The sequence below is a fragment of the Podarcis pityusensis genome (assembly GCF_964106645.2).
Source record: "Podarcis pityusensis genome assembly, chromosome: 9".
In the NCBI taxonomy this organism is placed as follows: Eukaryota; Metazoa; Chordata; class Lepidosauria; order Squamata; family Lacertidae; genus Podarcis; species Podarcis pityusensis.
The window spans coordinates 65,463,918-65,480,093 of record NC_138034.1 but is presented as its reverse complement, the minus strand read 5'-3'; the positions used below and the strand labels follow the sequence as shown (position 1 = coordinate 65,480,093).

At 41.3% G+C, this 16,176-nt stretch overlaps 1 protein-coding gene and 1 long non-coding RNA gene across 4 annotated transcripts in view; both read left to right on the top strand.

Moving 5' to 3' along the window:
- The window catches only part of LOC308485470, a 34,596-nt gene extending 23,233 nt beyond the window's left edge, over positions 1–11,363 (top strand). The window contains exon 4 of the long non-coding RNA XR_013990543.1: positions 11,226–11,363. This is a non-coding gene — a long non-coding RNA (uncharacterized lncRNA). The remainder of the gene's footprint in view (positions 1–11,225) is intronic.
- The window catches only part of CFAP299 (cilia and flagella associated protein 299), a 327,043-nt gene that overhangs the window by 212,607 nt on the left and 98,260 nt on the right, over positions 1–16,176 (top strand). The window lies entirely within an intron of this gene.

The window sequence follows — 16,176 nt, the reverse complement described above, 5'->3', positions numbered from 1 at the left end:
ATTGTGGACCGGTAAAAGGAGTTCATCAGTTGTTGTTTAACATTATTCTTTCGCAAGACCCTGAGGAAATGGAGTCTCTGTTGGGCCTTTCTGACCACCTAAGTTATGCTGATTTTCCAAGTGAGGTCCTCACTAAGGTAAACTCCCAGGAATTTAAAGATATGATCCCCATACATTATTATTATTATTATTATTATTATTATTATTATTATTATTACCCTTCACCACAAGATCTCAGGGCAGTTCAGAGAATAAAATACAAGATAAAAGCACAAGTAAATAATTAAAAGAAAAACGACAAAATAATACCCCCCCCCCTTGGCCACAGACACTTTAAAAAGACTGTAGAATGTTAATCAAAGACCTGGTTGAATAGGAACATTTTCTCCTGGTGGCTTAAAATATATAATTGCAGTCCTGAGCTGTTTAAGGCTCAGTAGTTGATGTTTCCCTGCAGCAAACTTATACGTGACCACCATGATGCAGTCAGTATTATAAATGATATGGGCTGAATGAATGCTAGCAACTGACTGCACTGATAAGAGTGCATGTCCTAAATACGCATACGAGCATAGAAATTACAGGTTTTATTTTTATCTTTTAAATAATATTTATTAATTTTCCAACAATTTAAAAACAAAAAAAAAAACACAATACAAAGACACTACAAAACACTAACACATAAAACTAATAAAACAAAAACAAAACCATTTCATTATCTTATCTTTCGTTCACTTGTTTCCACGACCTCCTCACACCTCCCTTTTTGTATTCCACTTCTGTTAATTGTTTCAGCAATTCCTTTCCATCTTCCTCTGTTTTCTATCCTATAATTATCTTAATGCATTCTAACCTTATTTTTCCCTTTAATACTCTATTAATCTATTTATACTTAATTCCTTATAACATTTCTACTAAAGCCATATAACTTCATTCCAACATTTTTCTAACATTCCTTAATTTTACAATATTTCTATAAATAGTCTTTAAACTTTTTCCAATCTTCTTCCACCGACTCTTCTCCCTGGTCTCGGATTCTGCCAGTCATTTCCGCCAATTCCATGTAGTCCATCAACTTCATCTGCCATTCTTCCCGGGTGGGTAAATCTTGTGTCTTCCAATACTTCGCGATGAGTATTCTTGCTGCTGTTGTTGCATACAGAAATTACAGGTTTTAAATAGTGTAGCATTGCAAGATGTGATAGCAGACTCCACCGCTGCAAAGAGTTTCTCATGCAAGAATTAAACTGGAAACTCTGTTTCCCAGCGGTGCTGAGTTATGCTTCTAAAATTGCTCCTTCTCCACATCCTCTGTTGCTGGTTTGCACCTACACTTGGCCACTGTGGGGAAAAAACCACATCGCAACTGGACTTTCCCGTGTTAATGTGAATAAAATCTATTTCAGTCCACTACTGACGGAAATAATATTGCAAAAAAAGTTGCTCTTTTCAGCTAGCAATTGGAGATTTTAGCAGGGGATGCGCTACTGTGCCCCCCGCAAAAATAAAAAACAAAACCTGACATTGGTTTGGCATATGGCCAGGTGAATAGTTCTAATAATATATATGTAAAAAGCTCTAAAACCTGCGTAAATATTGGAGTGCAGCAACAGCCAAACCACATTCCACAATGGTATCTAATGTTTGGGTTCTAAGCAAGCAGAAATGTTAATCAGTCCCACCAGATGCTGTTAAACTAGCCTCTCTTCCCAATCTTGCCTGTATCTTCTCGGGTCTATTGGGCAATACAAAACATTTTAAACAGATACATAATTTTATCCTTTTGGTACATGTGGTCCTGGCAAGTTAAACATCATATCCTTCCACGTTGGACAGACGAAAGCAGTTTAAGCATTAACATGGCACAGTTTCTTCCATCTGCTGACGTCCATTACTGTGTAGATGTTGCTTCATGCACAGTTATAGAGAATCAAGTTCAATAGGATTTACTCTCAAGGAACTGTGTGTAGGCTTACAGTCTTCATTCGCAAAGAGCTTTATAGTCTTCACTGTGCTCACCCATTCAGCAAGCAAAAAATTATTGTTCAAGACGACAGTATGAATTCATCGGAAAGTTTTGTACCCAGTTTGCACTTCATGCAAGCAGCTAGTCTAGCTTTCCTGTCAAGCGAATCCAAGAATACCCATCGTGTCTGGCAGAGTAGGGCATTTTACTGCTTTGCAAACTCATTGCTAGAAAGAATGGGCCCAAAGCAGGATTTCTGGAATATATTCATTTATATATTAAAGATGTGTATATCCCCCCTTCCACTGCACTTGTAGTGCCCAGGGTGGCTAACAACAGTTTAAAGAGCAATAAAATGGAGTAGAAAATTATTATTTAATGTTCTCACTGTTTCTTATTTACATAGCACTGATGTCCATCACTACAAAAGCTGTCAGATTTGTTTGCAGAAATATATATCTGGATCTCCAACACACTATTCTTGATGCTTATATTTAGGGGCTCATTGCAAATCCAATCAACATACAGTTTTTATGGTGACTGTGCAGGATCTCTTTATAACTGCCCCTATATGGCACCTTATCCCTTGTCAGTTCAAAAGACCTCCCTGTTCTAGGAGACTCCTTTAAAGATTATCAGTTGATTGGCACTGATTAGAGGGCCTTCATGGGGCTTGCTGTAATCAAAAGGTAAAGGACCCCTGGATGGTTAAGGGGTTGTGGCGCTCATCTCGCTTTCAGGCCAAGGGAGCCGGCGTTTGTCCACAGACATCTTTCTGAGTCGTGTGGCCAGCATGACTAAACCACTTCTGGCGCAACGGGACACCGTGATGGAAACCAGAGTGCATGGAAACACTGTTTACCTTCCTGCCACAGTGGTACCTATTTATCTACTTGCACTGGTATGCTTTCAAACTGCTAGGTTGGCAGGAGCTGGGACAGAGCAACGGGAGCTCACCCCATTGCAGGGATTCGAACCGTCAACCTTCCAATCGGCAAGCTCAAGAAGCTCAGTGGTTTAGACCACAGCGCCACCCGCGTCCCCTTTCCTGTAATCAGCGTTCAGCTGATTCACATGAAAAATGCTCCATTTGCAATAGCTATCTAAGGCCATGTTACATAGGTAAATTTATTTAGTTATTTCTTACTGTTTACAGGCTAACTGTACACATGGCACCTTGCACAGTCATAACAGGTAACACAGACTTGTCTCTGCTCCAACAGTGGGGACATTACGAATCACCCAGTTCCTACTGAAAATCAGAAATGGCCTCTAGCCAACAGGATAGTGGTACAGAACTTATGGTTTGTAGCATATTCCCCAGCATGTGTCCTGAGTTAAAGAGAGAGAAAATCCACTGGACATCCTTTCACAGCACAATCCCATGCATAGTTGCATGGAAATATGCTTCCTGTCTTCAGTGGGTCTTAGCAGATGTGTTTAGGATTGCATCCTTAAACGCATTTACATTTTTGCTCTGTTCCAAGTCCTAGTAAATTAAGATAAGGTCTCCAGCCAGCGGATTCTCTGTCCTCTGTCATGTGGTCTTTGTCTTTGGGAAAAGTTCTTCTCTTTACAGTATTTACCTTTGATTTGTCCTGAGGCTGAATTGTAGGGAATGGTGGTAAACATTAGCTCGCTAGCTCTCTTTTGCATTTGCTGCAGAAGCTGCAGCTGCCATAACAGAAGATTTCTGGAAGCTGCTTTTGTATGGAGGCGGTTTGAGCTTTATGCAAAACTAACAGGTTACTCAGCAAGTAAAAAAAGAAAATCACCTTAGATGTTCAGAGGCCTTCTATTATTTACTTAAAAAACATTTCTAAACTGTTCAACCTTTCAAAAATCCCTAGGCAATGTACACTATGTAACAATGCAACAACAATATCCATTAGAACAGAAGTGAAACATAAAACCAATAAAACAGATATTAATTTTTGTATCTTCATTTAAATCTTACGATTTATGCGGAAATTGTTCAGTCCAATTGTGTCCTTTTTGCTGTTTTATTTATTGATTTATGACTACTTTTGTTATGTTTGATAATTATTACTATTTTAAAGATTTCTTGTTGTAAGCTGTCTTGAGTGTGGTTTTGGAAAGGTGGGCTACAAATAAAACGATGTGTATCTGTATTAACTTGCAAAGGCTACACAGTTTTTTGTAAATAGGTGCAAGTTTGGGCAGAACAGATTGTTTGTTTCTTTGATCAGACAAAATCTGTAGAGAGAAACCAGCCATGAAAGGCAATTGTGCCCTTGTGTCATATATATATATATATATATATATATATATATGTTTGTGTGTGTGTGTTCTTTTTCATCATGGTAAATAAACACATTAATCCCCAAGTATTCCACTCCACTCCTTTTGGATTTCTTTAGTCCAATTTTGTGTTTTGGAACAGCTAGATATTTTCACCTGTGTTTTCCATGAGCATCACTGCTATTATTGGAATCAAACCTTTTAAATTTACTTGCATATTAGTAGATAGGCTTCTGACATATAACTATTACATTTTGGGATTTCCCCCCCAAGGTTGTGGATATGCATCCTTTTATTTCATTAGCCGTTGGTAATATCAATAATCCCTCTCCTTTCAGAGAGAGATGCTTGTAGGTTAGTTGTCGGTTTAGTTGTTTATTAATTGTTTGGGAAGATAACAGAAGTTAAAGAATGCTGATTGATTGAGGTCAACATATAACAGCTGTGCTCAAAGATTTGCATTGGTTGCCAATTTTATACCAGCCCAGGTTCAAGGTGTTATTCGAGGTCTTTTCTATACTTGACCTTCTTCTGTAATGTCTTATCTTGAAATATTTGGGATAATATTTTGTTTGTTTGTTAGTTCTGTTGCTTTGAATGCATATTTGACCTTCTGTACTGCTTTATTTTGCAGTGTCTTATTTGATGTTTTAATGTAGGTTGTAAACTGTTTGATATTCTATAAAGTGGTATAGAAATAATAATAATAATAATAATTAAAAATCCCTCTCCTTGGATTATATACCAGTAGAGAGATTTATAAGCATTATTGCACTCATGCACCTGTGGATTGATATTACTACTATAGTGTAGAGGCACTGGCCTTGGGCAGTTCTAACCTTGGTGAGCTGTGGGATTTTGAAGCCTCCTCAATAAGTCTCTCCCCAACAATTCTGAGATTACTTTATAAAGTTGTTTGTTTTTTTCCTGCAGGTGGGGGGGTATCTGCAATTCAGACTGATGGTGTTGGAGCTTCCATCGTGCCTTAGATTCCTTGCATATACTTTTGGGTTGATTCATGTGGTGCACCTGAGAGAACAGCAAAGGCATGAGATAATGCACCTCAATACCGTGTTCTCTCCACACCTTTGAGCCTAATTATACCGGTGACATTCTGTTATTCTGGAGCTTATGCGCATGCTAAGTTAAACCAGAACTTTGCACCTGCTTTGCTTCCCATTCATGGATACTGTTTACAGCTGGTGATAAGACGATTAGGCAGAGAGCCGTAGCCCACAAGCAAATAATAATTGCTATTTAGATATACCCTTAAACCCAGCATGGTCTAGTGGTCAGAATATTAAAATAAGCCCTGGAACACCTGGCTCCAAATACCTGTTTCAGCCAAGGACTCAGTGGGTGGCCTCGGGCAATCTGTTTAGTTCAACAATTGCACAAAAGACGAACACTGGAAATAATAGCACAGTTTGCAAGGCTTTTCTGTGGAGATTAATCAGATGATGTTTACAAAATAGAAAGAGATTTTGGGAGGAGGTGGGGGTTAAAAGATAGGTTGGAAGCTGACCATATTCTACTATTACAAGGATAAAGGAATGTACATGTTGGTTCTTGCAAATCATTTTTTCTGAGAGTTATTACCAGGAGATGAAAGTTAAAGACTCACTTTTTTCAGATATAGAATTGAGTTCCAAGTGGTTGGGTTTGTTTTTTTTTAAAAAAAAGTTATACCCTAGCTTTTGAGACTTGTTGATTTTTTGAGAAGTCAATTCATAGGCTGTTTTGCAGTTGTTTTGGTGTTAAAAAGTCTCTGATTTGTAGTATTTCCAAAACATTAAAATGTTAGAAAACTTTCTGAAATCCATTAATTATGAACAGAGAGGGATTGAACTGGATTGTCTGTGCCCATGCCAGCAAATAATCTGGCCAAGAACATTTTGCTCCAACCAGTTTTTACTTTTCCCTCTTCCACTAAGCCAGATAAGAAGTACTCCATCCATAACGAATGTTCGTCCTTCCACCAGTTCCATCCTCCTTGGGGCTCTTAAGTCAACTTTAAATTCCTTCCTCCTGGAGCAAGAAGGTCACAAATATTGCCGATAGCATGTTCTACTTCAGGCAACTTCAGATCCGTGTCAGTTCTTAACCTCAAATATTGAACCAATTTCCCCACAGATAATAAAAATAGAGTCTAAGATGGAAAAGGCACAACCTTGCTTTGGATATTGTTTTGCTTCTGCAAAAGTCACATGAAAATCGCTATGTGGGATTTCCATTAAATCTTTCCACATGGAGACCATCACCAGATGGTTAACTACTTATTTGCAGCGGTTCAGATTGGACAGTTTTCTCCATATCACCAAAGACATTTCCTTTTTACTGTGGTGGAAAGGGGGGGGGGGAAATTGTTCAGTCTACAAAGTGAGCCACCGCATAGGCCTTAACAGACCAGGACCCTAGAGTATCTGAATTACCACCTTCTTGCATGCTCTGCCTCCACTAGGTAAAGGGACCCCTGACCATTAGGTCCAGTCGTGGCTGACTCTGGGGTTGTGGCGCTCATCTCGCTTTATTGGCCGAGGTACAGCTTCCGGGTCATGTGGCCAGCATGACTAAGCCGCTTCTGGCGAACCAGAGCAGCATACAGAAATGCTGTTTACCTTCCCGCCGAAGTGGTACCTATTTATCTACTTGCACTTTGACGTGCTTTCGACTGCTAGGTTGGCAGCAGCAGGGACCGAACAACGGGAGCTCACCCCGTCACGGGGATTCGAACTGCTGACCTTCTGATCAGCAAGTCCTAGGCTCTGTGGTTTAACCCACAGCGCCACCCGTGTCCCCTGCCTCCACTATTAGAGACGTAATAGCATGCCTCTGAATTCCAGTTGCTAGAAATCACAAGTGGGGAGAGAGCTGTCGGGCTGCTGTACTGTTGTACTCATGTCCTACTTGTGGACATTTGGTTGTCAACCGTGAGAACAGGCTGGTGGACTACATGGGCGTTTGGTCTGATTCAGCACAGCTCATTTTATGCTCTTATTCTTCATAATGTATAGAGCGCTGTGGTCTAAACCACTGAGCCTCTTGGACTTGCCATTCAGAAGGTCGGCAGTTCGAATCCCCGCAACGGAGTGAGCTCCCGTTGCTCTGCCCCAGCTCCTGCCAACCTAGCAGTTCAAAAGCACGCCAGTGCAAGTAGATAAATAGGTACCGCTATGGCGGAAAGGTAAACAGCATTTGTCATGGTCCTCCGTGCACCAGAAGCAGTTTAGTCCTGCTAGCCACGTGACCCGGAAAGCTGTCTATGGACAAACGCCAGCATTTTAACCTGCATTTTAAATTGGTTCCCCCCCTTTCCCCCCCCCCATTATGTTTTTCCTGTGATTTTATTGGTGTTAGCCACCCTGAGCCTGGCTCTGGCTGGGGAGGGTGGGGATAAATAAATTATTATTATTATTATTATTATTATTATTATTATTATTATACAGTGGTACCTCTGGTTATGTACTTAATTCATTCTGGAGGTCCGTTCTTAACCTGAAACTGTTCTTAACATGAAGCACCACTTTAGCTAATGGGGCCTCCTGCTACTGCTGCACCGCCGGAGCACGATTTCTGTTCTCATCCTGAAGCAAAGTTCTTAACCCGAGGCAATATTTCTGGCTTAGCAGAGTCTGTAACCTGAAGTATATGTAACCTGAGGTACCGCTGTAGCTCCCTCGGCCTGAAAGTGAGATGAGCGCTGCAACCCCATAGTCGCCTTTGACTGTACTTAACCATCCAGGGGTCCTTTACCTTTTTTAAAAAACTGGGGAAAAATGGATTCATTGAGGATAAGCTATCAATTAGTACTAGTCATGATGGCCATATATTTCCTCCATTATCAGAGTCAGTCTTTCCTCTGTATACAAGTTACCGAGGAGCACAAATGGGAGAAGTGCTGTCCTCCTTTGGGGTTTCCAATAGGCCTCTGGTTGACCATTGTGAGAACACAGTGCTGGAGCAGCGCCCTGTCCTACCTGTTTCTCAATTGCTTCAGAAGCAGAGCTTGCTTTCTGCAGAAAGGGATCCCTGCCAGCCTCCCCCAAGGGTCCTGAATCCTTCTTGGGTAATGTTTGCGCCTGTTCCTGAGTTTCTGGGGACGCCATTCATTCATTCATTCATTTTATTTGCTCAAAGCATCTTGCAACAAAGGAAACATTTCAAAGAAACGATTCATAATAACATAGCAAAACAACAACACAGTAACCATTTCATAATAGCATAGCGAAACATTAGCAAACATAGTAACATTTTAAAAACTGCATTTCGGTACTATAAACAAGAAGATTTCTTAAGACAACATGCAGCATCTAATAGCAAAAGTAACAAGGAAGATTCACAGTTTTACCCTAGTTTTAGGAACACCACTCTCATGATCACAGTCCTTCTCCTGCAGAAGCTCCTTACGGGGTGGATTTGATTTAAATCAAATCGATTTAAATCACTATTTAAATCATGATTTAAATCATGATTTAAATCACTAGTCAGTAAGACTTGGTTTAAATCTTTTTTTTTCTCCCTTTAAACCATGATCTATGTTTTAGGATGTAACTAGGTGAATCACCATTGATGTCTTCTATTGATTTGTGAGCAGATGGTGATGGTTATGTTACAAATTTATTGCAACGGTCTTTTGTTTTTGGTCTTTATTGGTCTTTTGTTTTTGTTCTGCTTTGGTTCTTGTCTGTTTTTTGTAAGTTTTGACGGTTTTAAATTTGGAGGTTCAAGTACATTATGTTGGTATGGGAAACTGTCGTGTGACGGGCCAATGGCCGTAATAAAGATCAATCCAATCCAATCCTTTTTTTTTCTTTTTTTTACAATAAGACCGATTCTTGCTGGTATAATATTTATATTTATTGCTGGTATAATATTAATATTTACAACCAGAGGAAGGTCTCATTTTTGGAATAATACATTTTCAGAGTAGTTTTTACAGTTATATAAAAAACTACTGATGTGGTTATACTATTAGAAATACAGAGACAGATAATTATGAAATTATTGTGAGTTATATATAAGTTAACTGTTTATATTTGAACAACTTTTCTGCAGTACTTTATTGGAAGAAGAAAAACAATCATTTCCTTAATAACAATTTAAACAATTTATTTAACTAAAACAATAACATTATAGCATATGTATCCATGTTGGTTAGCTGATGTAGTGAAACGATTTTTTTAAAAAAACAACAACAACCCAACTTAGACTGAGTTTTAGCACACATGAAAAACTTAAAACAAATCCTTATAGCCTTTGGACTATAATGTAACTTAAATAGAAACTACCTTTAGAAATGTTTTTCCTCCAAAAGCATTTTATTTTAAAAATCAGATTTAAATTTTTAAAAATCAGATTTAAATTTTTAAAAATCATTGATTTTTATCCACCTGGCTTCTTATAAAGCTTCCACATCATCCATGCTCAGATCTTCCCTGTAAAAGGAGTTATATGGTGGGTGGGTGACAACTAGATGGGCCACTGGCATATCCAGTTACAGAGGCACAGTCTTGGGTGTATGACTTGGGATGCAGTGGGCAGGGATCAGGGGCAGGGCCTCCTTGGTAGTAGCACCTCTGATGTGGAATTCTATTCTGTTAAAAGCTCAGTCTGTTGGCTTCTAGGCACCAGGTGAAAACCAGTTCAATTTCCCCAGGTTTTTGCTTTGTTTTGTGGTTTTGCTGCTCCTTTAAAGTATTGCTATGTGCTGCTATTTTATTATCATTGTATTTTACTGTTTAAAGTGATACTGTAAGCCACCTTGGGGAATTTGAAATTGAAAGGCAGAGTGGAAATCTTTCAATAAGTAAGTAAAAAAAAAAGGAATGACTCAAAGTGTATTTACAGCTTCCATGTGAAGTGGTCTCCACATAGTAACTGCAGTTTGAGCAGGATCTTATTGAGGAAGTTAATTACATCAAAGTGGTACTTTAGATCTGAAGCACCACTGCAAGATGTGATTTTAAGCAGGCTTGAGGTAGATATTTCTGCACTAGCCGCATATTTGGATTTTATATGGTGTGATATGTTTAATCGTTTATCTTTGCACTTTTTCATACATGAATTGTTGTTTCAGATGACATGTGTCAGGTGCCTTCATAATAATGCCTGATTCTCTCTTGTTAGGTATTTCCAGTATCTATTAGGAATCACTATTCTAACTTGTCTGTATTTTTTAATTTATTTAGTTTACTGGTTCATTCTGCAACAAGCAGGGCTGGACAGATCAGCCTAAACACACCGTTCCACACCATTTAGAGAACATGACTTCTCCAAAGAAACATGGGAACCGTTTGTTAAGGGTGCCCGAAATTCTATCTCTGTGAAGGAAAACTGCAGTTCCCAGGATTCGTCAGAGGAAGTCATGTGCTTTTAATGTATGACCTTAATCATAGGCCCGTTTCACCTTGTTTTGTGCAGATTATTTGAAGTAATGTTCCCACCTAAACTGTACACATTACTGTATGCATTTATTCTAAGAAGCTAAAAAGGTAAAGGTAAAGGACCCCTGACAGTTAAGTCCAGTCTCATACGACTCTGGGGTTGTGGCGCTCATCTCTCTTTACAGGCCAGTGTTTGTCCAGAGACAGTTTTTCCGGGTCATGTGGCCAGCATGACTAAGCCGCTTCTGGCGCAACGGAACACCAAAACCAGATCAGCGCACAGAAATGCCATTTACCTTTCTGCCGGAACGGTACCTATTTATCTACTTGTACTTTTTGGTGTGCTTTCAAACTGCTAGGTTGGCAGGAGCTAGGACCGGACAACGGGAGCTCACCCTGTCACGGGGATTCGAACTGCCAACCTTCCAATCGTCAAGCCCAAGAGGCTCAGTGGTTTAGACCACAGCACCACCCGTGTCCCTAAAAAACAACAACAAAACAACAACAACTATGTACTTTTAAATGCATTATTTCCTGTAAAATAAGTACTTTATACTGTACACATCTTTGCCATAAAGTATCATTTTGTGCACACTTTTTGTACATTGCCACAGCATTGCAAAATCCGGAGAAGCGCATAATCTGATCAAGAGTTATGTTCCAGTCCGCAAATGAATTTGGGATTGTTGGATTGGGTCAGTCGACTGCAAAAAGCAGACTGAATGAATTCTTCTTCCGTCCCTAAAGACGAGCAACAGCTGAGATGTGATCTTGCAGGAGACAAATGTGCTTTGGAAAACTGTTCAAGACTGTCATCCCCCAGCCCTTTGTTTATTAAAAAAAGAAGAAGAAAAAGATGTCAAGCAACCAACCAAATTTCAAGGAAGGTATACTTCAAGGGAAATCTGGTGTGTTCTGCTCACGTACATTTTTCTGCAGGAATGGGAATTTATAAAAGTGTAAAGTTGAAAAAAAATCCTGTAAGTTTTGCAAGCATTTCTCATGAGAGCTGAGCTTCTACACTTGCCTACTTGAATGTAATTATATGTGCCTAAGAGGCTACGCTACAGCTATGGAATATAGCCCTTACCTTTTCCTCTCCTGCTCTGCTAAGATGAGGAGTCGTGCTATTTCCACGGAGAGGGGATTGTTGCCGGGCCCTGAGCAAAAAGAACAAAATCAGGAGCAAGGTTTGGGCTTGCGAGAGGGTGGCCTGTAAAAACAGGATTTTCTGGGCTGCTCATTTGTAAACAAATGTATGTTACAAAACGAGAGAGGTCACATTGGTGTTTTTATTACTTCTTATTCCTGTTACTTCTTACTCCGTTTATTACACTTATTCCTGTAAGTGATCTGAATAGCAATTTAGAAATGCACTGAGTCAACAAAATAGATGCTCCCATTTGCGCTTATTCTCAATGGCTCTGGCAACCATTAAACCTTAAAAAGCGAAAGCAAAAAAGCAAGCTTGTTTTGTTGTTCAGTGTTGAAACTGGGGCCATCCCAACCAAGCTCAGGCATTCTCTTGCCAACAGTAACACCACGGCAAGCTATTTGAAATTAAAACTAACAGAAGTGGTAGCAAGCTATCCCAAGGCATTAGTTTCCTCCCCCCAAAAATACCTTTAGGGATAAGCCATATGCTTTTTCATTTCACCCAGAAGCTGAATTAGCAAGTGTCTTTAAGGGAACACACCTGTGCCAAGGAAATGCCACCCTCTGGACCCCTGAAGCTTTGTGTGCACATACAGTGAGGTCAGATGGTTACCTTCCAACCTGGAAACCTTGCATAAATACCTTGATGAAACGAGAGACAAGGCAGTTGTGGTTTCTATCACTGATTACCTTCCCACTTTTGCCTCCTGTAGTTTGCAGGTATGCTACACAGCATCGGGGTGGGGTGGGGGACAGAACAGGTGGGAGAAGCGACAGCTGCCTTATTTCATCCTGCGTCAGAAAACTGAAAGGCACAACAATGGTGACCGGGCTGAAAAATGGAAGCCCTGATGGAGCTCCCATCTCTTTACCCTGTCCAAAAGGTGTCCAAATCTTGAAGGTGCCTCCATACCTGGCCACTTCATTATACAGTGGTACCTCTGGATGTGAACGGGATCCATTCTGGAGCCCTTTCACATCCTGAAGCGAATGCAACCCACGTCCCTGCGTGGGCGCGGGTTGCGATTCGCCACTTCCGCGCATGCGCGTGATGTCATTTTGAGCGTCTGCGCATGTGCGAACGGCGAAACCCAGAAGTAATGTGCTCCGTTACTTCCGGGTCGCTGCAGAGCGCAACCCAAAAATATTCATCCCGAAGCTACTTTAACCCGAGGTATGACTGTACATATACTGTACATACACTGGCTGCCGATTTGCTACAGATCCAAGTTCAAGGTGTTACTACTGGCATATAAAGCCCTTAACAACTTGGGACCAGTTGGCCTACAAGATTGCCTTACCCCACGCGTGCCTGGTTGACTGCTTCAATCGGCGTAATTGGCACTACTGTAGCTGCCACATGATGCCCTTTCTGCATTTGTAAAAACTCAATCATTTAGCATGGCAGCAGCCGCACTTTGGAACTCCCTGCCTATTGAGATCAAGGCGCCTTCACTGTGCTCTTTTCAGTTCCTCCTAAAAATCTTATTGTTTAGACAAGCCTACCCAGGTGCTGGTGGCGCTGTGGGTTAAACCACAGAGCCTAGGACTTGCTGATCAGACGGCCGGCGGTTCAAATCCCCACAACGGGGTGAGCTCCCGTTGCTCGGTCCCTGCTCCTGCCCACCTAGCCGTTCAAAAGCATGTCAAAGTGCAAGTAGATATATACCGGTAGGTAACGCTCCGGCGGGAAGGTAAACGGCGTTTCCGTGCACTGCTCTGGTTCGCCAGAAGCGGCTTAGTCATGCTGGCCACATGACCCGGAAGCTGTACGCTGGTTCCCTCGGCCAATAAAGCGAGATGAGTGCCGCAACCCCAGAGTCGGCCACGACTGGACCTAATGGTCAGGGGTCCCTTTACCTTTTTACCCAAGTGCTTAGAAAGTGGAGATATTTATCTTATGTAAACTGCTTTCGGGTGTGTGTGTGTGTGTGTGTGTGTTTTACAATCAAGCAGTATGTAGATTTTGTGAAATAAATAAGGAAAATGAATATCCAACAAAGCAGGTTTTTATATGGCGAGGTGGCTCAGTCCACATCCCAGAACTCATTGCTCTTTAGCATGTCCTCCCACTTCTAGGATTGCCCTGTCTGTTGCTCTTCTCTTCACCAGCTGCTTATTCTTGCTTGCTCTGTATGCTTCTGCCAAATTCACAGCAGTTCACACCCATGCAACTTTTAACGCAAGGCTGAGGGCCAGCAACCCGGTCTGTATGTGTACCTACCCCGGTATATGCTGGCACATGAGTGAGTGGTGTACAGAACTGAGTTGCAGGTGCATGAGCACATGTGCACATGGCATACATGCATCTTCAAGTAATCCGTCTCCACCAGAGTTACACTTTCTCTTCCGTTTGTTACCTTAGCTCCACCTGCTATCCCAAGTATTGCTTCATTCTTGGACAGCCCATTCTCCGTAATCTTGTCTGTAATCTCTTGGCACTTCCTGTACTGGACACGTCACAAGTTTATGCTATGAAATTAGAGCATTGGTAGCCACTATGCTGCCCTCCTAACGCTGTTGGACTCCCACTCTTACCAACCCAAGCCAGCATGGCCAAAGGTCAGGGCTGATGGGAGTTGTAGTCCAACAATATCTTGAAGGCACCCATATTTGTTGGCATCTGAGAGACGATGGAGGAGCACACCTTGGGTGTAAAGTCAAACTGTTGGAAGGTTGCAGCGCCTGCTGTGGCTGTAGAGACTGATACAGGAGAGACATGTTACGTTGCATCTTGGGCAGATGAAGGCATCCGGTTATGCTACTGCAGATGTGCCATGACATTTCTTCTTTCTGTGCTCCTCCCAGTGGTCATTCCTCCTCTGGTCACTGCTGTGGATACCTGACCTGACTGTCTGTCTCCAGGCACTGCGGTCATCTGCAGCCTCTAAGGCAGCTGCATAGTAGAAATTATTACACATTTCTTTAATACTTCAAAAATTGCACGGTGACTACTCTTATAGCTTGGTGTTTTGAATAGGGCGCCCTCTTCAAAGGTCTTAAAGTGGGTATTAATAATGATAATTTGTTCTTTGTACCTTGCCCATTTGACTAGTTAACAACTCATAATACAGTGGGGGGGGGGGAGTATTTGATTCCCTGCTAAATTTGCCAGTTTGCCCTCTGACGAAGAAATGACCAGTCCATCATTTTAATTGTAGCTTTATTGTAGCTGTGTGAGAGAGAATAACAACAGGAAAACCCCCAGAAACCCAGGAGACAAAAGTCAGAGATTGATGTGCATTATACAGTGGTACCTCGGGTTACAGACGCTTCAGGTTACAGGCTCCGCTAACCCAGAAATAGTACCTTGGGTTAAGAACTTTGCTTCAGGATGAGAACAGAAATTGTTAGCCCCATTAGCTAAAGTGCTACCTCAGGTTAAGAACAGTTTCAGGTTAAGAACAGACCTCCAGAACGAATTAAGTTCTTAACCCGAGGCACCACTGTAATGAGTGAAATAAGTATTTGATCACCTATCAACCAGCCAGATGTCAGGCTACCTGGTATCTTCACTGTATGTAATGAGCTGAATTAGAAGCACCTGCTGTAAGAGATAGGTCTTACCTGTAATTCCAGCTTGTTACAGTACCTGTACAATGGGCAAATTTAGCAGGGGATCAAATACTTTCCCCCCTCACTGTATATTGATTTTGTGTGGGTTCCTGCTCTCAAAGCAGTTCAGTTGCGTTATAATTCCAATGATTTTGAGGCTACCAGCAGCCAAGTGTTAGCAGTACAAACTGTTAATATTCTCAGAATGCGAATATTTATTGACTAATGGCACATAAACTAAAAGGATCAAAATCCTGCCTAAAGTTAATCTCATTGTCACAAGCCACCTTGCCTTTCCAGCCTTTGCTTCCTGGAACTCTGATGAGAACCTTTGTACCGCTCATACCATGGCGATCTGAATTTTACGCTAGGTAATTTCCAATTCTCCAGTCATTTAAGCTCTTGACAGTTTTGAAAACAACAGCTGATCTTAGCATAAGCAGGCCTCCCTCACATGCCTGCAACTTCAGTTGATTGTGTTTTCTCAGTGCACCCAGATATTATGCTGAGTCATGTCTAATTCATGAAATGGAACAGCCAAGTGGGAGAAGAGGCCGAGAAAATGATGAATCGGATAGAATCCTGTGCAGAAGGCAGTATACTGGTTATTCAGAGGAAGCTCTTGCAGAGCAGCTAGTAGAGTTACTTACATACGCATTGCTCCAGTTTATCGGGCAGTGGGGGAGGGGGGACTGGGTGAGAATTATGCCCATGATTCCCAAATTATTATAATGTAGTGTTCAGAAGTACAGTTCACCCGGACTAAGCAGAAGCTATCTATAGATGTGTGTTAGGGAGGTCAGTTAGAATAGCCCTGCTCTGCTCTTTGCAGAAGGGAAAAGGCATGGCAAAAGT